Raw genomic sequence first — 27,955 nt, forward strand, 5'->3', positions numbered from 1 at the left:
AAAGAATATGCCATTGCAAAGTCAACTTGAATTTCCCTGGTTTTAATGCTAGATATGTTTGTTTGGAAAGTATCACCTCGGATTCTTTTAACTCTTACGTATTATTGAAAGTTAGTCCAATTTTCAAGAGTTATTTCAAAACATTCTTCTTGCACATTTGCCATTATATATTTTTTATTGTGAGCTATTGTCATCTTTTTCTCATCGTTACCAAACTACAATAAATGATGGTTAGAAACCTATAACAAGCAATGAGAAATTTTTGTAAGTATCAGAAGCACCCTTCCAACAATTAGATCCAAAATTTCTTTTACTTTATATACATAAATACTTCTACCATCACCATGTATTGTCATAAACTTAATTTTAGCCTTCCAGTTAAAGAATAAAAATTTCATGATATTTGTTTTGATTCTAAGTTTTACAGTAGCAATAAATTTTTTAGTCATAAAGCACTAAATATGGAAAATTAAACAATGTTTAGGATGCAACTGACAAAAATCAGTATAAGCCTCTCTTAGAAACATTGTTAGATAGTTCTTTCGTTTTATTGCCCGTTTTTCCCCGTAATAATCCAGAGAACCAGCTCTTGTTTCAATACAAGCATAGTATAAACAATCTAACTTTTGAAGAAAATCCATTTATTAATAATTAAGTTCATCTGAAATACTTAGTGGTGAACCTTTTACATCATTATCAATCTGTTTTGAAAGTTCAAGTCTAACTTTCATTATTTCCTTATTTTCTTTCCTTTGAAGTGCAGAATCTTATGCTCTTTTCTTTTTTTCTTCATCTTCTTATTCTTTTAAATCCAGATAAGGACACTATTTTAAGCTTATCCATTTTATAATAATCTAGCAAATGCAGTCGAAATATTCTACTTAAACATAAACGTATAACAAATAGAAGTTTGGGAAAACAATTTCCAAAAGTTTCAAAATTATCGTCTTATTATGCTGTTTTTTTATTAATGCTTATACCGACCTGATTTTACAAAAAACCACAATCTTACAATTCCGTATTTGTGGCATTGAAGTTGCGCGGCGGTTATAAAAAATGTCCGAACATGATTTAAATCTTTTATTGAAAATAAATAAATAATTAAAGTGTATAAGTACCTCTAACACACATAACAGTAACGCGCGTAACTTTTCGTTACGTGTGTTACCTTGAATAAAATTAATTATAAAATTTTAACTATTGGCAGTTTTAATTCGAGAATTTTTTCCGTTGCATATCTTGCCTTCTTAATTTATAAAACAAAAAATTTTTAAATTTTCTTTTTTACTAAAGTTTTTACAGAAAAAAATGCAAAATTATGTTACGTGTGTTACTGGGAAATTAGACTATCTTGATTAATCGACTTTCAAACAAGCAAAAAAATTTAGGCCAAATTAAAAAAATACATTAAACAATGATAAAAGAGTAAAATAGTTATATTTATTACTAAAAACTATTTTATTGCTCTTTAATATTTTAAGAACTCCATTGGAATATAACATAACAAAGAAGAGAACTCCTGTTAAAATTCATAGTGTTCCACCTTTTGTTAGAATTCACATAAATATTTTTTGTAATTCAAAAAACTATCTTAACTATTAAAAAATGTACATCTTCTAGATTCCGAAATTGTGTCATTTTTGATTTTACGATTATTTTGAAAATTTAGTCACTCAGGACCACTTTTCGTGGAATCGCCCAATTACATATTCTGTTCTTTTGACAGAAAATGTCGGTACTTATATCACGTTTTGTCGCCTGATAACAAATGACCCTGCTAAGTGCCGATGAAATCTCACAACTGCTCCAGATACCAGATTTAAACGTGATGAGGCAAAACGATGATAAAATGTCAATTTTCTAAAAATCCAGATATTTAAAAATGCATTTCTATGACATTCTATACATATCTCAAATATTTAATATTTTAAGGTGAACAAAGAAAAATCCTTTTCTACCAACGAATTTTTTAAAAGAAAAATCGACATATTTTAATTTCTTTTGGCCACAAATATATGTAATGCATAATAAGCAAAATAAAAAAAAATAGAATCCCATTATAACTTTTGATCTAATGATTGGATTTTCACGTATAAAAATAAGATGATTCGATTATAAGAACATCATTAAATATTAAGTTATCTCCTTAATGACGCGAGGGATTAAACTCAAATAGGCTTGTGAACGTATTATATTACGTAATATAATACTTGTCATGGTAATGTATTACGAAATCAAGCACGAAAACAAACTTACTTTTATTTTGATTAAATATGCCATTTTTTTATTTTTTTTAACGGATTTGAATTTTTGACCTTCAAATCATGAGAGGTAGCCGCAATTTGGAAAATATGGTTCCAAAGGATTAGGTCGCCTTAATTTTAATTTCATTTTATGTGCATTTAACTATATCTTTGGAATCATGAAAAAAAAAAAAAATAATAAATTTTTGCACTCATTTATAACACTTGTTTATCCAAAGATAATTTTTGTAATATTTTTATAATTATGTATACTTTTTAGTATTTATTTTAATATTGATCCTCAAATTGTTTAATTATAAAGTATATAAATTTTTAGATCCTTTTTACCCACTATGTAATTTTATGATATTTAAATCATAAGGTGTAGCCGTAATTTGGAAAGTATGGTCCCAATAGTTTAGGTAGCCTTAATTTTAGTTTCATTTTATGCGTATTTCCCCATCTCTCAGAAATTATTTAAGAGAAATAAACAAAAATATGCACTCATTTATAACACTTATATATCCAAAGATATTAGTTTGTAATTTTTTTAAAATTAATTATTATTTTCATAAATTATTTTAATATTGATCATCAAATTTCTTAACTGTAAAGTATACGAATTTTTACACTCTTTTTAGCTACTATGTAATTTTAAATGACAAAATCTAGAATTTGATTTAGAATTTGAATAGTTCTTGAGACATGAAAATTTAAAAATACGACTTTTTTTATGCTATTCATTGGAGAAAAAGTGAAATTATCATTAAAGGGCCCAAATTTTCAACGTCTCTCCAGCCTAAATACGAGTAATAGGAACTATATTTTTCAGATTGTGGCTACTGGCAACTCCCCATATTTTGAGGGCTAAGAATCCAATTCTGTCGGGGAAAAATTATGCATTAATGATAATACTATCATTAATGCATAAAAGAAATATAGTAAAGAAAAGAGCAAAAACTTATTTAAGTTTTTACTCTTGATTTCATAAATTAATATATCGTTTGTTGAAATTAAGTTAGGCCCCTCGAATAATCATTAAGATTGATTTTAGTACTTGGTAATCTGACCATTAAACCAAAAGTTATTGTGGAATTTTTTTTATTTATGTATATTGCGTATTATTTTATGTATATTGAGAATCACAGGTAAGTCTCAAAAGCAGAAAAATGACAGTAAAAAATGGTTAAATACTTATTGAAGATTTGATTGGCTATTTCAATTTTAAAATCTTTTTATCCGATTTTAAACCAAGGAACCGCAATTTTTGCAATATATTTTTGTTTTTTTCATCATATAAATCATTGTATGATGATATTAATCATTGCTTCTCTCAATAAGTATGAGGTAATTGAGTTTTCTATGCATTTATGTTTTCAAAGTGTTTTTTTTTTAAAAATTAAAAAAAAAAGAAAAATTAAGATGTTTTATTACAAGGAACCTTCAATAAAGTTTGCAATTTTACCTCCTTCATTAGCCACCCCCTAGTTAGAAAAGCCCTGAATTAGAGGATGTAAAAAAAAAATAAGAAAATTTGTATGATCTTGAAATTCTTCAAATTTCTCTTTAAAAAATAAATGGTAAATCAATCTCGCATTTAATGGAACTGTTCAGCTCGGTGAAAAATCAACCATATATATTTGAAACTTACTTTAGTAAGAAGAAAATTCTTTTGTTTTAAGAATTAAAGGGTTTCTCATTGAAACAACTGCGATGAGTAGTGAATCGTTACGCCCGAGTGCATGCCCATAGGCTGTCAAATGCAAAGAAACTGGGCCACCAACCACACAGCATCTTAAGTGCGCAACTAGATAAGGTCAATTCTGGGAGTGCGACGCGCTAAGAGATGAGATTTGAACAGTCTGCGATTAATCGAGGATATTATTGCAATTAAAGGTAAGATTTTTGTTTAATTGCGAGTGCTTCCATCAATTTATCAAAAAAAATTTCATTATTACGTTGAAGAAATTATAACTAAATTCTATCTCACAAGTATAAAAAAAGTACGAAAAGAAATTGTTTTTTTAACTGAAAAGGTAAATAAATAAAATCAGCTATATATTTTTAGTGTTTTATATTTCAATATTTTTGCTAATGCTTTGGTAGTTGGTATTTTAAAATTTTGCTCGTACTTTTCTTTATCGTCGCACATGCATTAAAGCCGGCAAATTTTTGTTCTACCTCAAATTGATTTAAGGCATACATTAAAGTTTCCCGCGCATTCAATATTCTCCGTTTGCATATCGATCATTATTTTTTTTTCTTAATCGATTATGTCCTTTTTTNTTTTTTTTTTTTTTTTTTTTTTTTTTTTTTTTTTTTTTTTTTTAGTTTAAAGATCTTTTGCATGTTGGTTAGTTAATTTAGTATATTTGTATGATAGTTCAGTTTTCTTTTTCTTTCCAATGGAGACATTTCATTATTATTTATCACTGGAATAGATATTTGTATAAATTAGTTTAAGTTTTAACTTTTATTATCTCACATATTTTTTCAATATTTTGCTCTACTACTCATCAACTTATCCTCACTTATTGCTTACGCATTCTTAAGTAACTGAATTAAATGCTCATTATGCGAGCACAGAGGAAATAACCCAATTAGGAAAACTTTTAATACACAAGGGGGACTTTTACTTTGAATTAAAACATTCTTTTACTAAAAGATTACGAACAATCATTTACTTGTACCTCCCACAAAATTCATCAAATTAAAATTAGATTTTGATATTAAATGTTATTTCTTTTTTTATTTAAAACAATTATAAATAATGTTTGCTACGTGTCATATTGAATCTACTTCGATTTTTAAACTAAACGCAATTGTTGCATTTTTAAATGTATTGCTCTAAGTTAACAAATGTATAATTCTTTTCCTAATTAAGAGAAAAAGAAAAAGTAATTTAATAGGAAATTAAAAAGTTAAAGACATTATAGAGCTCACGGTTTTTTTTTCATTTTCTGTTCAAAATGTATTTAAATTAGCGAGTTGAAGATATATATGCATAAGAAAAAATTAATATTCTCAGGAACTTTTTTTGTTGACAAAGGATTAATCTCTATCACATAAATATACATACTTTTCGTCTAACTGGAATGCTTAAATCTCATCCGAGCACTTCACGCCTGAGGACAATACAAGTTTTAATCACTTTCTGACAGCTACAATCAGAATTTATCTCTGAAGGGAATTTATTGTTAATAAAGTTGTGACCATTTTCCGGCTAGCTAGAGTGCCTAAAATTTAAACTGGAGCTCATAACGTAAGTTTGAAATGGATGATAGAACGCATCGTTTTTGTTTTACTATATATGAATTTAAATTGAAAAACCTTTCCGAACTGTTATTGATTTCACCCTTTTTGGGACATATGGGGAAATTAAAAAAAAAAAAATTTGTTGCTCTAATTGTTGATTGATTTATTATTCTGAATAAATCTGAAATCATTTAAGTTCTGTAATTTGTAAAATTATGTTCGCCTGAAACATAAATATTTTTCATTAGAGAAAAGAAAGAAAGTATTATAAAGATTTTTTTAAAATTTTTTTAAAGAAAATATTATAATATTTTAATATTTAAATATTATTAGAAGAAAGAAAATATTTTAAGTATCAGTTTGATAATGATATTAATTTTCTAGTAATATTAATAAACCCTTTGTTATTAATATTCAGTTCAAATGACTCTTAGTTTTAATTTATAATGTAATAATAAATAGTTATATAATGCAATAATAATTAATAAAGTAACTGTACCATCACATTAATTTTATCTAAAAGATAATAGGTGTCTATTAGTTTATATTTTCTAATTCTCCTCAGAAACACAAGAATTGCATTAATATTTTAAATCATCATTGCAAAAATATTTTTTGTCTGTTTGCACATAAATTAGGCGTATTTTACAACATGTTGTAAGATAGATAAAGATGTAACACGATATTTAGCATATATTATTTTTTAAACATATAAAAATCAAAATTTGTTATAAGAAGTTGCGAGATGTTTATATAAAAGAGGCGAACAGATTTCATCAAGTTTTTGAGTCCAACAAATTTCGATAAGTTGTAAGAAAAAAATTGATGCAAAGATGAATCAAAACAAACAGTGTTTAGAAAAGAAGTTGGTGACCCTGCATCCCACTTCCTCACATCTGTTGTTACCTCCCACTTTCAAGGTGGCCCGGGTCTGTGACACCCACCAAACGTTTGTTTTCAAACACTTGGTGTGCACCTCAAACCATCCCGCAAAATAATACTCTCAACATTTGTATTTTCCAGCGTTAGAATCTTTAGAATATGTCACATTAAAAGAAAATGTAACTAAATTTCAAAAGTATTTCGTTGTGTTTCGAAAACAGGTCAACATTAGAAGAAAACAGTGATTTTTCCTCGTGTTACTACAATTAAATTTTCAGTTTTGAGGGCTAATATTTTTATCCAGCTTTCATATAATTTTGATTTGGAATTTTTTGCACTTAAACCAAATCGAAAGTTACGAAATCTGTATAAAATGAATTTATATAAATAAATTTAAATAGTGTGCCGTGCCGAATATATATATATATCATTTATGACATCAAATTCATGAAACATTCAGAAAATTACTTTCAATTTTTTTTAAATGCATTCAAACTGCTCTCCACAGAAAATTTCGGAACACTATAAACGTATTCTATAATTTGATATTCTATAAACGTGTCCTATAATTAAAAATAATTAAGTTGCACTTATTTGTTTATTGATTATATCAAAAATAATTTAGGTTGAATTTCTTTTTAATTTTTTTTCTTGCATTTCCAAGTTTACTTTCTTCTCTGTTACATATTGCTAAAAAAATATTGCAAGTGGTTAAGAGCAACTTAGAAACATTAATATTTTGTGTTAGTACATGGAAAAATTGGATTAAATAAAAAGCTAGATTTTGTTTTCCATTTTGCTCATTTTATAGTTCAAGGACACATTATTGTAAACCAAAAATATCTTATGTCAGTACTAAAATCAAATTATGCTAAAACTATGCTTAATGTAAAAAAAAAAAAAAGAAAAAAAAAAGAAAGTTGAAGGAAAGAAATCTAAATTTAATATTTTTTTTACTGAGGGTGGATTTTTAATTGTTATTACAAATAAGGAAAGTTCATTCATTTTACATAAATACAATGTGAAAAAAAGTATGATCAAAACTTCCAGAATGGGATAAAATTTACCATATTTCTAGCTCGTAGGAACACCAAAAAACTCGGTAGTTTTTACTGAAGTGTTTGGTAATTATGTTGGCTAAATTAACAATAAAACATAGTTTTATAATGCGTGATAAAACTTGGTAAATGAGGTTAAATTTAGTAGTTTTATCATGGTACCTTAGAGCATTGTTTAAAAAGCATTGATTTGGTTACTTTTCATTTTTGTATTTTTCACAAAATGTGTAGTAATAAGAACTATAATTCTGAATTACAAAATTTTTGATTACCTGTTATCATATGAAAGGAAATTTTTCAACTAAATTATTCAAATAATGCATATTTTGGTTTTATTAACTAGAATTGTGGTTTATTTCCAGCAGAAGTATCATTACCATACAGTATGGTAATTTTAACAGAATTTCTTTTTTTGTGTGCATTAATATGTAAAATTAAATAGTACGAAGCGGGAAAATCAAAAATTAAATGGCGGAATTAGATCGAATGATCGGATTTTTACTTACTAACATCTAATATTAATTTTTATAAGGTTAACTTTAGATATGATAATTAAAAAGAGCAGATGATATTTTAAGTTATGAAATCAGAAATTGTCGTAGGCCATTAAAGCAAGAGGTGCGATAGTCCTGCGGAAAAACGTATAAACAAACATAACATTTTTGCCAACGGATTCAAACTCTTGATCCTCAAAATGTGGAGATTTGCCGCAATTTGGAAAATATGACGTCAAGTGTCGCAAGTTTGAGCACATAAATTTCTCTTTTTTGCATTTTATTATTATCTATGGAACAATTTGCACACAATTATAAAATTAATTTGTTCAAAGATAATTTCATACAAAATATATTTTCTTCAGATTATTTATAATCTTTACAGTTTATTTTCATTAGGAGTTATTTTTTGAAATCTAAGTTATAAATATTTTTACATAACTTGGAAGTATACAATTTTAAATGTCAAAATGAATTTAAGTTGTTTCGGAAACAATAGTTTGAGTACTACGAAATAAAATGCATAAATACGACTTTTTTATTTTATTAATCTTAATTATTTTAAATTTGTTACATTTTATTAAACATCTTAACTTTATAAGCACATATTAGGAGCTTTTCGTTTTGCTAACACTGAAATATTTTTCAATATTTCAACTTAATATGCTGATTTTTAATATATAGTTGTATTAAATATAACTCAAACTACAATGAGTATTTTTGCCTAAAAAGTTAAAAAATTTACTTTTGAATGATAGCAATGGTATACAGTGTGAAAACTACTTACTGATATTTCAAGTTTTTATCGATTAAAAATTAATACAATAAGAAAATTGATGTTAGGAATTAATTACACTTATAAAATAAGGATCCATTTTAAATTTTTCATTTTAATGTAAAAATTTTATCCGTAAAAAGTTATCTTAATAAATAATAGTGTTACTAGGCTTTCTTGATTTTTGTATGACCAACAAGTTAACTAATAAAAAATACATTTTATTAAATATTATATAAAAACTTTAATACTATAAAAATTAATTCTTTAATGAGTCGAATACTACTATCTTTTGTTGAAAACACACTTATCAATCAATAATTTCTAATAGTGCCGAGAACTCTGTATGGTGGTCAGGGAGCTGACCTCATATCAGAAAGGTATCGGGATCGAATCCCAATTAGAGGATGCTCTTTCCTTCTTCTCTCTTGGTATTATCTGACCTTCTTACTTTGTGGGCAACGTTTGCCTACCTAATGTGGTGCCCCTGAAAAAGGGATCAGTACATCTGCCCTTTTGATACCAGAATGGCGAATATCAATATCCCGGTGGTATTGAGAAAAAAAATTTCTGAAGCTTTAATTTTATGTGCGAATGAGATTACAAAGTTAGATTGTTTCCACACTCGGCAAGTAAAATCAAAACTAACATCCAAAAAAAGTTTAAAGATGCATTATTTGAATACAATTACATAAATATGTCTAAAAATAAATATTTCTTTTAAACGACCTAAACAGTCTTTACAATTTTTCGGTTTTGTTTTCCTTATTCTTAAAGCTTTATTTATTATTAAGGCCATTAAAAGTGGTCCTGAAACACTAAATATTCAAAATTATCATAAAACTAAAAATAAAATTATATAAGAATCTATAAAATGTTCACTTTATAATAGTTCAGATGTATTTTGAGATTTTAAAATATATTTAGTAAAATTGTAGACGCTGAAATTTAACACTGGTTCTATACATTGTTGTGCTGTATTCTCATAGAATTCTGAAAATATTAGAGAGCTTTAAAATAGTTTTTAATACAATATAGCACTAATTTATCTCTTTATCTTTGTTAAAAAATTTTTCTTCTAAATTTGGCTTACATTTTTTGATTGATTAAAGGAGATATTCTAATTATTCAGCAACACACGTAGCATATTTAAAAAAGTTTGACAATAAAAACTTTAATAATCGAGAAAATATTACATATTTTTGCTTTATAAATTAAGAAGGCTAGTAATTCAATGGAAAAATTCTTGAATTTATACCATCAATAATTTTATTTAAAAATTAATCTAACTGAAGGTAACACACGTAACAAAATTAGTCGCTTTACTGTTAAGTGAGATAGAATTACTTTTACTCTTTATTTTAAATGTAAATTTTTTTCAAATGAAAATTATTTTTCACTTGTCTGGATAGACCAAAAATAAAGAGCATCGAACTACTAAATTTCTACTTGATTTTTTTAAATTTTTAAATATTTTTTTTTTAAACTTGATTGTATGGAACATTAATAAGAAACATGGAACAACTTAACACGGATTCAACTTGTTTGTTTCCTTGACTATACGCGGAAGAACTATAAGGTACACAGAACAACTCAACTCTACTTCTACTTGTTATTTGTTTATGGTTTAAATAGAATATTTCAAATGAATTTTTTAAATTGTTTCAATATGGATAAGTCTAAAAAAGTACCCTCATCAGAAGCTAAAGGAATAAAAAGGTGCAAAGAAAGGAAAAAGCACCCATTCTGCAGTTCAAAGTCAAGAAAATAAAAGAATTTCTACGGGAAGAAAAAGTAAATAAAATTAGTTGTTATTACAAAGAAGCAGTATAAGGCCAATGTAACAGGGCGGGTTCAGAAATGCAAACACAAGAAAAATATGAAAGAACAGATGAGAACAACAATCGCAAATCGTTCAAAAGTCTCCCTAACTAGCTAAAAAAGAAAATTGTTGTAGTATCTGGTTTAGCTAAGCGAACTTGAACTTTCAAAACGTTCTTCACTAAATATGTCAGAGGAATTTGATTCACTAATAAATGATTTTAACTAAAGAAGTGACTTTGTTTACACTATGCCAGGATTGAAAGATGAAATGGTTATCTGTATTAATTGGATGAATTCTGGCAAAAGAAGGGAATACATAGTTAGAAATATCTCTGAAAAATTGGTTAAATAAGAATTGGTTTAACTATTATATTACCATATTCAAAAAAATAGTTGAATAATTATAAATAAGATGGTATTCAAACTGTTAACTGTGAGAAAAACCGTTTATTAATAGCTTTCACCCAATAGGAATAAACAACTGGAATTTTATAGTACCAAATAGGCCCAGTTAATGATGCACTTAGTTCATTACAGCTGGGAACATATTTTCGCTGAGAGGGGTAATCTGTCAATCTCATGACCGATAGAACAGGAGTCCAAGTCCCAGCGTTGACACCACAATATTTCCTCTATTCTCTTCTACGCATGAAAAGTTTCCAGTGTCCTGCACTCCAATTGTCCAATTTATGACCCTGGGCTATTCTGTCGAGCAATTTAAAAATCAGCGTAAGCGACAAAAAATTCAAAATTGAGAGTTTTATATATTTGGCATCTGTGTACGATAAACTACATACTGCAAAAACATTTTTTTTTAAATAAATTTTGTTTATCAGTTTTCTGAAATTCTGTTTTAGCGTCCAAACCATTAGCAATCAAAAAAAAAAAAAAAAAANCATTAAAAAAAAAAAAAAAAAAAAAAAAATGTTTTCAAACCACTTTTCTCGGAATCTATCGTGAAGCACTTACTTTGTTTCTTCAATTGCACGACAGTATTGGAATACGATATTCTCATTCACTCATAAGTGGCAGCACCATAAAGCTGCTTAACACGAAAAAGGCTAGTATTACCTATCTCTTGCGATAGGTAAAACAACTAGAGAAACTAATTAAATCACATTCCATGATTCATTTGATAAAACACAACTCAACATCAACCTAATTCCAATGCCCAATATCCAAAGAAAAGCCTAGCTCCAATGTCCAGTTCAACTTCATTTTTCGGTTTTAAAACCATGCTGGTTGTAAATGGTTAAAAAACTGTATAGCTTTGCATTCACGGTGTTTTAACCACAAAAGTTGTAAACGGTTTCAAAACGGTAAATGTAAAAAATGTTCTTTACCGTATACTTCATGGTTAACTGGATGGACAGGTTGCTGCCGGTTATTTTACTGTTATTTTAGAATAAAAATTTTAACAGTGTACTATCTAACCACGTTTCTAAGGAAAGCTTATGCTGTTTTTAATCAGTTACATCCTAAACATTCAGCTTAGGTTTCAAAATTGTGTGATTTGTGATAAAAATTTTTTTTAACCGTAATTCAAAGTATAAAAGCTATGCGTATCATTTAAGTATCTCACGATTAGGCTGCACGATTGAGGCACATGCAGTCAGTTTCCGTATAGTCCCCTCTTGATATTTACATTTGAAAATGTTTAATATTGCAATAACTGCTGTGTAATTTTCCAATTAAAAATCTTTCAGAAACGTGTTCCATCTCGGACATATTACGGACACAAATGCAAATGGTTGAAAACTGAAAATTCAATATTTACGAAAAAATGGAAAAGATACATATTACGTGTTCTATTTCGGACATCTTATGGACACAAATGCAAATGGTTGAAAACTGAAAATTCAATATTTATGAAAGAATGGAAAAGACACATATTATGAGTGTTCTAACAATGATGATTTTGATTAAATACGTGTGTTGGAAATAAGCTCCATTTTGCTCACTAAACCAATGGAAAGAAGAGGTAAAATTTTCTGCACGAACCATGAACTGCTTCATTTGTTAAAATAAATGGGTATTCTTTTGTTAATTAAAAGTAAATAAATATTTTGATGGAATATTTGTGATTTTTCAGTTGAAATATTCTGAAAGGGTAACACGTAACGCATCAATTTCACCGAATTAAAAAAAAACATATATATTGTAAGAAAAAAGTTTTAAAAAAATCACTAAACTCACCTTTGATAATAAATCTTTCCACAAAATAAATATTTTAATTTTACTCACTTTTATCTCACAGAATTAAATGTATATATATTCAAAATTTCAAGTATGTAGCAATATAAAAGGTAACACACGTAACAAAATTTCAGATTTTTTTTCGCATCCTCAAATTATTGAACTTAAATCTTCTCTTAGAAAACTTAGGACACATGTAGATTTAACAACTAATTAAAGAAAGCAAATTGAAAAATATCTAACAAGTTTACTATAAAGGGTAGAGTTGTAAAATGCTTTATAAACCTATTTACTAAACACGCACATTTGTAGTAACACACGTAACTAAAGAATCATCTATTATTTATTTATTTTGCTCATATTTTATATGTAAGTATATGTATATATGTATATGTATATATGTATATGTATATGTATATTTGTATATGTATATATGTATATGTATATGTATATATGTATATGTAATTAGAGCGTCAGAAAAAAATAATAAAATAAAAGAGACATCGGTGTCCGTCCCACCTGCTTCAATGGAGAAAAGATTGTGGAAATCGGAAATATAAAAATATAAAAAATTTTGAAATTGACGAAAATCGAAAAAAAAAAATACTGAAAAATTTGTTCACGAAGACAACATTTTCGTTATAAATAGAATGTTTCAATTATTATTTAATATTCTGATAAAAAGTTCATTATAAAAGGAAATAAACTGTAGGATTACTTCGTTGTAAGGAGATATAACAGCAAAAAAAATTTTACTACTTTTTATTTATTTTTATTTTTTAAGTTTTATGTGCAAAGTCTTCTTATTTTACCAAATAAATAAACAATAGCTAAAAATAGAAGAACAATTTTAAAATCTGTCCTTTTTCCAAAAATTACTTATGTTTTTACCTCTTACTTTTGTATTTCTTACTTCCAAATCGGTATCCTTTAAAAATAAACATTTCTATGTTAATATCAAAGCGAAATGATTTTCAGGAAGTCTCTCTTTGACCTAATTCGGAACAACTCAAAAACGTTAGCCAAATTTTGACTCTTTTCTCGGTCAAAATGTTTCATTTTGGTACTTGGACGCTTTTATCAATAAATAAAAAAGGATAGCGAGAAATTTTTAAAAAAATTTATAACTACACAGAAACTGGAAAAATGTGTAGCGCCATATTATTTATTCATTAATTTTTCGCTTATGAAAATTTTGCATTTGCTAATGACAAACTCACATTAATAAGATAAAAAATTTTCTTTACTAACAGTATCAATGAATTTAATATTGAAATGAAATTATAATCATATATAATGACCCCTCTAACAGAACTTATGAAGTGATTCTTCAGTACTATCTTCACTAGTCTAATCATGTTTGCAGCATACTCAGACGGAGATATTATTGTAAAAATTCAGCCAAACCTACATGTAGTATGTACGTACATGTAGCAAAATTTGAAAAAAGGTCCTTAAAAATTATGCCTTAAAACTTGATGTTGTTTAAATTTAAAATCGGTAAGTAATTAGGCAGATTAAGTTGACAGACCATGGGTTATAATCCACTTGTCGTTGAATTAACCACGGTAGATTTTCGTGGTTTCCTCTCCATGTCACGCGCAATGGCTTAGCTCCAAGAAAAAGCCTTCCACGAAAACTAGTTTGTTCCAATGCTTAATCCAGGGTTTCCTTTGTCTTCTGTGTTGGGTTCAAAATTACTAGGCTACAAGGTTGAACGTTGCTAATTGTAAACTCAGTTTTGGGTCGACTATTCAACGTAAGTTATGAAATAAAATATAATATCATGGATCTTTGTAACTTGTATTTGCAATTCAATAGTAGCTGAAAATACATTTACAATTGTATTCGTATGTATGTTTGATTATTATCACGATTAAAACTGTAATACATAATTGATTACAAGTACAAGTACAAATTAATTACATTCTGACTAACTCTACTGCATTCAATCTCTCATCAGTGTTTTTCATGCATTATTTTTACTACTAAAAAACAGCCCAGTTTTTTTTAAATACAACTTTAGTTTAAGGGAGAAAAAAATATATACATCTTCTAGAAATTAAAAAGTCTTTGAAAACATAAATTTTTCTTGCAGTGTATGACATTTTACAGAATTATAAAAGGTATTATGCGAATGTAGTATTGTATAAATTTCGTTCTGTTTAACAGAAAAAGCTCATTTTCTTTTTCTTAATTTTCCCTTCTTAAAATCTTATCTTTGATTTAAAAAATCAGTAAATCATAAATAACTTTAAACAGTGATTCTAAAAAAATGGAATAAATTCCATTACAGTTGAGCCCGTTATCAAGTAACAATTAATAATAATAATAATATTTTCATCTTATTCATTGCTGTCTTCTCTCAATTCAGCTCTTTAATTTTTATTTGAAACAAGTTTAAAGATGTTTTAAAAAGGAGCCTCTGCCATTCTTTTTTTCCATTTTTTTTTTAAATAATCTGAGATTAAAAATACTTTGCAGATTCTGTGATAATCTACAGCGCTCGTTGCTGTGCTGAAGGCCTTCTATTACCGGAAAAAATGACTAATCTTGCATTATAAAGCTTAGAAATTACTTTCAGTAACTGCTTCAAAAAATTTAATATTGAAACAAACAACAAAAAAAATCTTTCAAAAATTCTGGGTTTGCTAATGAATAATTCTGCATTATTAAACTTAAAAAGCTGGGTTTGCCTTCTTCAGTATTAGTTTTAAATAATTTTATATCGAAGCAAATTTTAAAAAAAAATTATATTAAAATTCTGGATTTGCTAATAATTTATCTTACAATATAAAGCTAAAGATTTTCCTTCAGTAGCTGTTTTAATTAATTTAATATTGAAATACATTAAAAAAATATACAAAAAATTTACAATTGTTAATGACTAATTTTGTATGATAAAGTTTAACATTTTCCTCTAAAAGCTGTTTCAATCAATTTAATATTGAAATAAATTTAAAAAAACAACAATCATATGAAAGTTTTGCGTTTCATAATGTCAAGAGAGTCGAAAAATTTTCTTGCTAATTATTTTAATAACTCATTCAATAAATTTTTATTTATTACTAACTGCTTCAAAAAATTTAATATCGAAATAAAATTTAAAATAGAACGAAATTTAAAATTTGAGTTTTTAACAAAATGAGTTTGTTTCTAATGTCTTTAAAAATGCACTGAAAATGCCGAAAGCTTTTCAAGAAAAAAAAAATATTTAGAAATAGCGTAAAGTATGATAAATAAATAAAGATATTTTATTTTTTATTATGGATTATATTTTGGAACATCGTATAAAGAGGCCGTTTTTTTACAATTTACAGCGGAATCACCTAGTTTTAGCAAAATATTATTTAAAGGCCCGATTATTCAAAAGATTATTTAAAAGCCCGATTATTCAAAAGATTATATTTTACAAGATAAAAAATCTTCTTGCATCTATAAAAATTTAAATGGTAGCTACAGTGTTCACTCAAGCAAATGTAACTTTAATCTGCGATTATTTTTTGAAAGAAAAAGTGAAAAATTAATAAAAAAACACGAAACTTTTTAAACTATACTGAACTACACTTATGAAGTAAAATTTGAAACGCGCGTAAAACAACTTTTTTAGTCGACGCAAAATTAAACTGGATATACAAAATCAAACTAAATATAATCCAATAAATCAAATTTAAAGTAAGAGTTCTACTTTAAGTACTAAAGATGTTATATAACACATATACTATTTGATTTGGAATTTATTGTATTGAATATTGACAGACATAAAATCAAATGTTTCTTAGAGGATTCGGGATAACGCCTTTATTTTAAAGACAGTCCTTTCATGAATTCAAAAAATGTTAGATCTCAGCACTACGATAAAAGAAATTGTATTCACGAAATAATATTGCGAATTGGAAGCAATTTGCCTTTAAGAGCAAGAATCTAATAAACTGTCACACCTAACATTATCGGGTGATTCATGCCATCTCAGATTCTCTCCAAAAAATTACTATATGTTACACATCTCGTCAATAGACAAAATATAAAATTTTTTGTCCCAAAGTTGAGTTGTTCATTTTTTATGCCCCTCAAAGCTCAGAGCGTTGCAGGGAAATTTCAGCGCTTTTGCACTACATGGAAATTGCAATGACCCATAGCTCTTAGCGCAAACTAAGTGCCTCCAATAATTTAAATATCTGAAAAGTAAGGATGTTGAACTTTGTAAAATGGGTGAAAAGTTTGTGGCAAGTTGTTGCCACAAGGTCACCGAAGGTCGTAAAAAGAAGCGTTTTTGATGTTTTTTGCAATTTTCAACTATTAACTATAGCTTGCGCTTTCTAGTTGCCACGGTAAATAATGTATCATTTGAAAGATAAGCAAAATACTTTTAAAAATTATTTATATAATTGAGGCATATTTTATGCGCTCCTAATTATTTGAAGTTGAAACTTGAAGATTTTCAAATTTTACCAATATTTTAACTGCCATAACTTTTTGCGGCATAAATACACTCCTCAAAAGTGAAATTGCAACACCAAGAAATAATGCACGTAGCGTCATGCAAATTTCAGGAGCGATAGTAGTGAGATGGATATGCAAATGATTAAATTTGCGCACGCATCTGATCACGTGGTACGCATATTCGGGCTATAAAGGCCAGCAAGTTTCCCTTCTCATAAACGGCATCTGAGGTTTTGCGTAGCATTTGCGACTTTCGAAAAAGCGTCGAAAATACCTCTGAGACGTCGGCGAGCTCAATACCATCAGTTACGACCGGGGAACGTGACCGTATTATCGAACTCCATGAACTTGGTTTGTCGCTGCGCGCAATAGCAACTCGTGTTGGGCACAACGTGAGTACCATCCAACGTTGTGTCACACGATGGATTCAGGAAGGTCTACGTGCACGCCGAAGAGGAAGTGGTGCGCACAGGTGCACGTCAGAGCGCACAGACCGGCGTATTCGCCAGTTGACTATTCGAGACCCTTTCTCCACGGCACGTGCCATCCGAAGCCGGTTGCCTTCAGGAGCAGGTGGATCTGTGTCCACCCAAACCATACGCAACAGATTGCATGAAGTACAGTTACGTGCACGGGTACCAGCAACAGGGGTACCGTTGACCGCTTTACACAGGGCTAGACGCCTGGCGTGGTGTCATCGTCATCGTACCTGGACCATCCAATGGCATCGGGTATTGTTCACGGATGAATCTCGTTTCTGTCTGTGGAGAAATGACGGCCGTCGACGGGTATGGCGGCGACCCGGAGAACGCTACGAACCAGCCCATTACGCCGAGCGTCACAACGGTCCTACACCGGGCATCATGGTTTGGGGTGGCATAATGTTTGATCGCAGAACGCCCCTGGTACACATTCACGGCAGTTTGACAGCGGACCGCTACGTCACACAAGTTGTGTATCCCGTTGTTCTGCCCTTGTTGCAGGGCGCACCCAACACGGTATTCCAGCAAGACAATGCCAGGCCGCATGTCGCACGGCGAACTCTTAACAGCCTGACTGGATTTGACATCCTTCCCTGGCCGGCAGCCTCTCCAGATCTGAATCCATAGAACACCTATGGGATCTCATTGGACGTGGCATGAACAGAGGACCAACGGCGCAAACCATCGATGATCTGCGCAGAGCAGTGGATGTGGCTTAGCAAGGGTTACCTCAGGCAACCATCAATGGAGTCATTGATAGCATGCCTCGCCGGATTGAGGCCTGTATAGCTGCCCGAGGTGGCCATATTAGATATTGAATAAATTGCTTTATAATGATTTTATTAGTCTGTTTTTTTAATCATTTGCATATCCATCTCACTACTATCGCTCCTGAAATTTGCATGACGCTACGTGCATTATTTCTTGGTGTTGTAATTTCACTTTTGAGGAGTGTATATTGAAATAATTTCTTTACCTTTATTTTACTCCATTATTAGTCTATCCAAAAAAGTAAAATTTATTGAGGCATGTAGCTTTAAAAAAATTAAAACATTTTCTTAGCATACCATGTTTCAGTATTTTCTTTCTCGAAGCAACTTACTCGAACACTTTACTTTCTATAATGCATGTCACGATAAAAACCGATATTTTTAACATTTAATTGTATATAATCTTGTTGGTTACCCATTTAAAATAATATTTTATTATCATTGACATTTACAATTTGTATAAAGCAGAAATACATAAAGGTAATGCTGTAAAATATTTGTTTTGTAAATACAAAATGTGTGTGAATTATTTATTTAATAGTTTCTTGTATAATAAGTTAGATACCTTTAAGCTTGGGACAGTAAAAGGATCCACACTGGATAATTGCATATGTATTCAGGCCTTATTTAAGTAGTTTCGTCAATTTCTCTTCTTACTATATATCTTCCATATATTTGTTAATAGAAATTTATATTTTTAATAAATTTTGATAAGTATGAATTGTAAAAGTAGTTGTATTTAGTTTTATTGTCTAAAATTCTTTTAGGACTAATCCAATAACTCCATTAATTTTGATGTTAAAAGTTAATTAAACTATGAACAACAATTTTTAATTTTATACATGAAAAACATTGTATCTCAACTCTTTCTTATTTGTGTTGTAAAATTTTGCAAAAAAATAACATCACAACTCTAGCAGTTTACGTTAGATTTTCCAAGCATGAAGAAACTACATGTGAAGACTGACAATGCAGGCTGTTATTCTGGCAATATATGCAGCGAAAGCCGGTATTTGATGGTGAACTTGGGGGATAAAAATACTTAGGCATGACTATAATGAACCCCAAAGAAGTAAAGATCAAGCTGATCGAGAGAATGCAATTGCTAAAATGTTTATTAGAACATATGTATGTGAAGGTAATGATGTAATATCAGCTAAAGATGTGCATGATGCGCTTATTTTTAAATGATGAATGAAAAAGACTAAAGCATCAGTTATAGAAATTGAATCTAACAATATTTTTTATGAATTATGAATCTAACGATATATATGAAATATGAATCTAACGATATATATAAAATATGAATCTAACGATGTATCAAAATATTTTGAAATCGGAACAGGAAGAAAAGTTCCTTATAACAACATAAAATTTAATTGTAGCATTCAAACAGAAATCCGATTCAGCACAAAACAAAAGTTAGACAAAAATTAAAATCATAAATTGATTTCTCTTATCCGTAAGTTTGTTAACTTCATATTTTGTTCTGAAGACAACTGTATTTTTACATTTGAAACTGCAGATGAATTGTCTTTGCATATAGCAAGAGAAGAACATACTATTCCGAAATTAATATTATCAGGAGTGGACAAAGCTAAAAACATGTTTTCTAGAAAAATGGAGACAGTAACAAAAAAATAGACTTCCAAACTACTAATTTTTCTTTAAATTGCTGGCACATCTAATAGAAATGAAAACTTTTCAACTATGGTATCCCAACTGGAATGGGCACTGAAACCAAAAAGAAAAATTATGCGTCCTAATCAAAATCAAAAACAGTTTCTACAGCCATGTTTTACTAAAGGAGGAAAAACAGGTAATAAAATTTACTGCACGGAATGTTGTCACGATGATGAGACGTGTTACAATAGATGAAAAGAAAAAGTTTGCCCAGAAAAATATCTTACGAATGAACAAGTGATTTCTTATTTCAGCAGAATAAAAGGAAAAGATTGTGGGAAGTGAGTTGTTATCGACAATGTTAACCTTCATCTATGAACCCCATCATAGAATCGAGTTAACACGTCTTATGTACTAGTGAATTGTAATTTTGTAATGGTAGATACGCTACAGTACTCCCCCACCAGAATTATAGCAGTGATAGAATTCGATGAATGGATACCGCTAGTTGAATCATTGCTGTTTTTGTGCGAAGCCGGGAGAACTGAAAGTTACTGTCGATGTTGGCGTGTTCATATAGAAGTGGGCGTTACTGCCAAGATAGGCGTGTTCACGCCATGTCCCAAGGTCACCAATGTGGGAAGTGAGTTGTTATCGACAATGTCAACCTTCATCTATGAAAAGGTACCTCATCATAGAATCGAGTTAACGTGTCCTATATACTAGTGAATTGCAATTTTGTATTGGTAGATACGCTACAAGGTATAGATTTTGATGCTGTGAAAGAAGATGAAAATGAATATGAAGATCATCTTTTAGTAGCTGCAACTGAAGTAAAATGAGCTTTGTTATGTTTTTAATTTTATGCAATTTTTTTATTTAATGTTTTCAATAGTTAACAATTTCTTAAAAAATTTAATATAGCTTTTCAGTAAATTTTGGGATTTTCAGAGAGAATAATAGGCAATAGATCAAAATTTTTGAAGAAAAAGACTGTGAACTTCATCGTCATTTTATGCAGTAATGTATGACAGAAGATTTTACATAGGAAAAATTCTGGAAGACTGTGGAAATGATTTATTCAAGATGAAATTTCTGCACCATAGAGGAGCTCAAAAGTTTAAATGGCTGATACGTGAAAACATTGACACTGTACATTGAAGCGCCATCATTTTTGGTCCTATACAATTACCCAGTGTGGATCCTTTTACTGTCCCAAGCTTAAAAGGCATCCAACTGTTATACAAGGAGCTGTTAAATAAATAATTCACACGCATTTTGTAGCTACAAAACAAATGTTTCACAGCATTACCTTTATGTATTTCTGTTTTATACAAATTGTAAATGTCAATGATAATAAAATATTATTTTAAAATGATATCGAACAAGATTATATACAATTAAATGTTAAAAATATCGGTTTTTATTGTGAAATGTATACAGAAAGTAAAGTGTTCGAGTAAGTTGCTTCGAGAAAGAAAATATCGAAACATGGTATGTTAAAAATTTTTTTAATTTTTTTAAAGCTACATGCCTCAATAAATTTTACTTTTTTAGATAGACTAATAATGGAGAAAAATAAAGGTAAAATTATTTCAATATATTTATGCCGCAAAAAATTATGACTGTTAAAATATTGGTAAAATTTGAAAATTTTTCAGTTTCAACTTCAAATAATTAAGAGCGCATTAAATATGCCTTAATTATATGAAAAATTTTTGAAATTGTTTCTGTTTATCTTTCAATTGACACATTATTTACCGTGGCAACTATAAGGCGCAAGCTATAGTTAATCGTTGAAAATTGCGAAAAACATCAAAAACGCTTCTCTTTACGACCTTCGGTGACCTTGTGGCAACAACTTGCCACAAACTTTTCACCCATTTTACAAAGTTCAACATCCTTACTTTTCAGAGATTTAAATTACTCGGAGGCACTTTGTTTGCGATAAGAGCTGTGGATCATTGCAATTTTCCTGCAACGCTCTGAACTTTGGGGGGCCATAAAAAATGAACAACTCAACTTTGGGGCAAAATATTTTAGATTTTGTCTTTTGACAAGGTATATAACAACTGGTAATTTTTTGAAGAAAATCTGAGATGGCGTGTATTTCAAGTGTGTCACTCTCTCAGATTCTTGCTCTTAACGAGATTATTGTTGTAATTACCAGTCTCATTAACACTAGAAAGACGGAAAATTAATCTATACCTATATTGCCTAAAGGCAGTCAAAATGACAGGATTGTGAATGCGTAAATAAATTTGTTTAAAATTATTTTTTAACATTTTTTTATATTATTTACAGTTATTTAACAAGTTATTAGTAAATATTAACAATAAAAAAAAATTATATGTTGTACAAAAAGTCACAAAATTCTAAGAAATTGCGTCATTATAGGCATAATTGTTTTTCTAATTGAAATTAAAAGCGGTCAAAATGACTTCCTTAGGCAATCTAGTGTTAAGTGATCTTAGTAATCAATGCCGAGTCATAGATATACCTCATTTGCGGCTACAGGTATTGGGTATTGATAAACAGATTGCCTATCGATATCGCAAAAAATCTAATCGATAGTCAAAGTGAAGTTTTGAACAATGTGGAATTAAAGCCGTGAACTATTGAGATTTTATTGATGTGATAGAAAACTAACTCCCTTCAATTTATTTCTTTATTGGGGAAATCTGAAAGTAAAAAAAAAAAAGCAAATTAAGTGTTTAATTTGTTTAATTTAAGAACTCTTGTAGAGCTCCAAAAATCTCCATTTAAACGATGCCTTTTCCTCAAACAATTATTTTTGTTTCAGTAATTCTGTTTTCAATAAAAATACTAAACATTTATTTTTATACAATTATGGTATTTTTAACTGTTGTCATAAGGTTCGGAATAATTGCGTTTATGTTGATTTAGAGTCACATAGCCAATTCAGTTTTAAGAGTGATTTTCTTCAACTTATCAAAAATTAAGCACCAAATAAAATAAAATCAACAAATTTAAAAATGATAAATAAAATTAACTTCCTGCTATTTAAGGCCTAAAAGAATAGCCTATTTTGGAAGAGAAATAAATAATAAAGAAGTTGCTGAGTGTTAAATGTGGAGGTAATTAAACATAACAATTAAGATTTCGCATTCCCTGTAAGTCTGTACAAGAAATACGATTTTCTTGGTCATATCCAGTTGAATTTATATGATCATATCCAGTTGAATAATTAACAAAATGCTAGAGAAAATTAAAAAAAAAAAAAAAAAAACAATAAACTACGTCTATATTGGGGAGCGCTCGACGCGGGCATTATTTCGAATAAAGAAACAACATTTTTATATAAAAAGTTTTTGTATAGTTCGAAAAATAAAAAATGAATCCCCCTGAAATAAATTTTGATCTTATAATTGGATTTTCGCATTCTAGGACTCAATCTTAATGGGTCTAGGGGTGACTTCAAATATGTTAATTAATTAGTGCTAACGATATTTTAATTTATTTTAAGTTACAAAATCAGACACAAAAAACTACTTTCACTGAACAAGCATACCTTTTTCTTGATGGATTCAGATTTCTGACCTCCAAAATTCCGCAATTATGGTCCCAATAGTTTGGTCAGGAGAGCAGTCCAAAATTACCTTAGTCCACCCCTTAATGTTAATTTTACTTTTGGTGTATTTCATCAAATCTCGAGAATTTTTTAAGCGAATTAAAAATTTTTTTTACATAATTATAAAATTTGTTCATCCAAAGATAATTTCCACGCAGAAATATAACTTTTAGTAAGTATTATATATTTTGTTTATTATTTTATTTTATTATTTTATTTTATAATTTTATTTTATTATTTTATCTTATAGTCGAAAAACAATTTGAATCATATGGAGTACAGTTTATTACAATATTTCAAAGAATGTAATTTTGTGTAACAAAAAGACAAAATTTGAGTAAAATAGGTTGAATAATTCCTGATAAATTAAATTTTAAAAATGCGATTTAAAATTTTATTTCTCAGGAACTATTCGTCCGATTTTGCTCAGATTTTTTATTTTGCAATGCAAAATAACATTCTTTAAAATGATGTAAAAGATTGTATACCTCATAATTTAAAATTTTTTTGACAATTATTAAATAAAATATTAAAAAAAAAATTTGAAATTACCGTTAAAAAAAGGCATACAAGTAAAAGTATTTATTCAGAGAAAGTACGTTTTTGTGTTTGATTTCGTAACTTATAATATTGTCAGCACTAATAAATTAGCATATTTGAGGAAACCTCCTCTAGCCTTTAAGATTAAATCCCAGAATGTGAAGATTCGATCATTAGATCAAAAGTTATTCGGGATAGTCCGTATATATTTTTGCTCACGGTTTCAGAATTATTGCTCAGGATTCCTTTTAATCCTATCGAAAGAGAGTTAAGGCTGTTTTTCAAAGACTTCTTCGTCACATGAAATTATGCTTTTTTTGTGATTAATGTGCTATTTTCATTGCTGCTGTGAATTTCCAACAGTTACTCATAACTTTTAGGACAAGTTTAGCCAATCTAAAGACAGCTCTTATTCTGAAAAAGACGCAAAACGCCAATATGGAGAAAACCCACAGCGTTGGAATGAAAAGCGGTTGTGGTCTAATTTTTTTTGCATTTAAAAACTTATTCCAATGCTGCATTATCTGGGTTCATAAAAATTTGCAAAAACTGAGAATAAGGCAGTGATTTTGATAATTTTCATCTAGGTTGAAAAATGTCGCCAAATTGGCGGTTTTTAAAAAAGTTTAATAACTTTTAAAGCATTTAAGTTATTTGTCCGTTCTAAATTCCCGCTTGTTCTTTTCCAGCACGATGATATTTAGTTTAAAATCATCATTTTGCTTCAAGTGTAAGGTATTTAAACTGTGACTTTCTATTTTCTTTGGCAACAGAACTTCGCAAAACCATGTTAAAGAATCCTATAATCGAATCAAGAAACAAATATATAGAGAGAAAAGAATATTTTAAAACATGAAAATGGCCTGCAGTCCAATAAGAAATGGAAGAAACCCCATTAAAGTTGCCCCTAAAAAACCCTAAAGTTGCTATTCAGAGAAGACAGTTAGGAACGGAATTGAAGATAAGAGTTCCATATCGTCTTCATGACCGGCAAACATTCATTAGCAGAAAGAAATGATTGTTTCTCAACTGTTTTAAATAACGCATGATTTATGATGCAGTAAAAGAAGGGCAAAAGAAGATGCAGGTCAGTAGAATTAACCTTCATCAATGTTTTGTTAGAAAACGAGGTGAAGAACATTTATTATTATTCTACTTGAGAAATGCTATAAATAGAAGTAATAAAACACAATTTTTGAAAGTATTTAAATACGAAAGGAAATGTGTCACTTTAAAGTCACATAATCTCTAATGATGTAGGTTTTAAAACATTATTATTTTAATTATTAAGTGGTTTTTCATTAGGACACGGAATTAAAATATCATTGTTTCAATTCCTGATTTATTTTTTATGTAAATACCTTTAAATTATCAGCTGAGATCGATAATTTCACTCTTTTCATGAATCACAGGTCGTTTTTTTTTTTACTTTTTAACAAAGAAATAATGATTGACGATTTATTTTACTCAGATACAATATAATGGAGTGTAGAGGTGTGGGAAATAAATAAATAAATAACTAAAACTGGTAGAAAAAGGCCAATTTGATTTTGAAAAACTTAGGAATTATATGTATTTATATAAATCTAAAATTTCATTTTTTACTTAACTTGATGTAAATGAAAATTATTATATGGTAAAATGTTTATTATTTCCAACAAAATAATCCTAAATTTTCTTTAAATATAAAGAACATTTAAATTTAATTATTAAATTCGCTTGAAAATCATACTTTATTCTTCATAAAATATCTCACCATAGCAAAATACTTATCTGTTCAAACATTATTGACATAAAAAAATTTCATAATAGATTTCAAGTTTTAGTGTACTTAGTTGCCAAAAGGATGTCCCCTTTGGATATATGCCTGGGGCCGTTGCCCCCTTGCAAGCCACTGCTGAGATAAGTCACGCATATTCAAAAATTTAGGTCAAATGTTAGTTTTTCAAATTACGATGTTTTATATCGAAATCAGATGAATATCATGAATATTATCTTTAAAACATATTAAAAATTAGTGATTTTTCAATAGAAGGTTTGAAAACAAGCCGGAAATTAAAATAAAACATATTACAAAAAAAATGTATAAATAAATAATATTAAACATTAGTTAGAAACCACTCTCTTACCTAAATTACTGAATCATAAAAAAAAGATCAAGCAAATTGATATTAAATCCTGCTCAACCCCCACTTAAAACATCAACTTATCATTCTTGACAACAATCATTGAAAAATAAAGTAGGTCTACGTAATTACTATTTATTGTCAACTAATGAATAGAAACTGCGGAAATGAGATTAATAAATCGATCCGAATACGTTGTTTTTATGCAATTAATTTTTTTGCTATCTAATTATTATTACTCTTTATTATGTGTTAAAATATTTTTTCTTTCTCTTTTGAAATCGTGCATTTAATTTCTAGTTTTGCATTAGCACAGAATTTACTACGCTCGCATATTAATTATAATAAGGTTTGATTGTAAACGAATGAATGAAAAGGAACACAAAAGTTATTTACTTCATAAGAGATTTCATCTATTTTTTTTAATTACTCAAGCTATTAAATCAATTTGTACAAAACTGAGTTAAATAATTATGTTTTATATCTACGGTAAAATACTTCTATCTTTATCATTTTAATGAGGATTTTTTTAAATTTTAAAAGTATAAAATGGTTGGAATTATGAAGAAAGATGTATTTTTTAACTATTGTTTTAAGTAATAGTTTTTACGCTGATAAATTTTTTTTTAATGCCAATCGAATTTTTGTGCCAATCAATATGCCACACATATTCAAAAACTTAGGTCAAATGGAAGTTTTTCAAATTACTATGTTTTATATCGAAATCAGATGAATGTCATCTTTAAAACATATTGAAAATTAGTTATTATTTATTTATTTAGATTAATATGTACAAGGAAATGTGTACCAAACTTATGGTAGTTTTTTAATGGGACCGCCCCTATCGATTTTTGCAACCTACCCTATCGATTGAAAAATAAAGTTGGTCTACTTAAAAATGGCTATAATGGTTTTAATGATTGTATTATGGTTATAATATTTACACTGATAAAAATACGTATCCTTATGATGCGTATTTTTATGTTTATTTTTTGTAAAAAAAATTCTGTATACAATAAGGTGTCTCATAGTACATAGACAAGATTTTTAATGAATATCGCGATAAATGCAACTGTTTTAGTAGTTAAGTCTCACAATTGCAGGTTCTACAATAATAGTCTGATAAAATGATTATGATAATAAAATGATTATTCTGCATAATAAGATAGTAGAGTTTTAAAAAAAAATGAAATTATAATATAACTTTGTGAACTTTATCTACAGGGTTAAATATAGCCTGTAAATATTATTTCATTAATAAGAAAGAGTTGATTTGAAATTTTTAAAATTGGAAAATCGTTTCTTTCTTTTTTCTTAGCAGCTGCTTTAGTGCCTCAAAAGGTATTTCTGAAGTTTCGTGAACGAGAAAAATATCTGAGTACGTAAACTTCTAATTATTAAGCTACTCCAAACAGTTTATTAATGCTTAAAAATTGCCCGATATAGCTCAGACATTTAAAAATTCTAAAAATTCTGATCGGGCATGTATTTTTTGCCCTTACATGCTCACCCGGGAATGTTCAATCAAATATACCCTTGGTACCGATTAAGTGCATTAAATTTTGATGAAAAACCATCAAGATGTCGGATGAGGCGAAAAAATGGCTACGAAAAGAGGGATGAGAAAAAATCGTTTCGATTTGCTAAAATCT

General features: G+C 28.5%; 1 protein-coding gene across 1 annotated transcript in view; it reads left to right on the forward strand.

The window, feature by feature from the left end:
- The first annotated feature begins 4,020 nt into the window (after positions 1–4,020).
- The window catches only part of LOC107443595 (chitin synthase chs-2), an 84,886-nt gene continuing 60,951 nt past the window's right edge, over positions 4,021–27,955 (forward strand). The window contains exon 1 of the mRNA XM_043053560.2: positions 4,021–4,139. The gene's annotated coding sequence lies outside the window, so the exon portion shown is untranslated. The remainder of the gene's footprint in view (positions 4,140–27,955) is intronic.

The sequence above is a fragment of the Parasteatoda tepidariorum genome, chromosome X1 (genome assembly GCF_043381705.1).
Source record: "Parasteatoda tepidariorum isolate YZ-2023 chromosome X1, CAS_Ptep_4.0, whole genome shotgun sequence".
NCBI classification, from domain to species: Eukaryota; Metazoa; Arthropoda; class Arachnida; order Araneae; family Theridiidae; genus Parasteatoda; species Parasteatoda tepidariorum.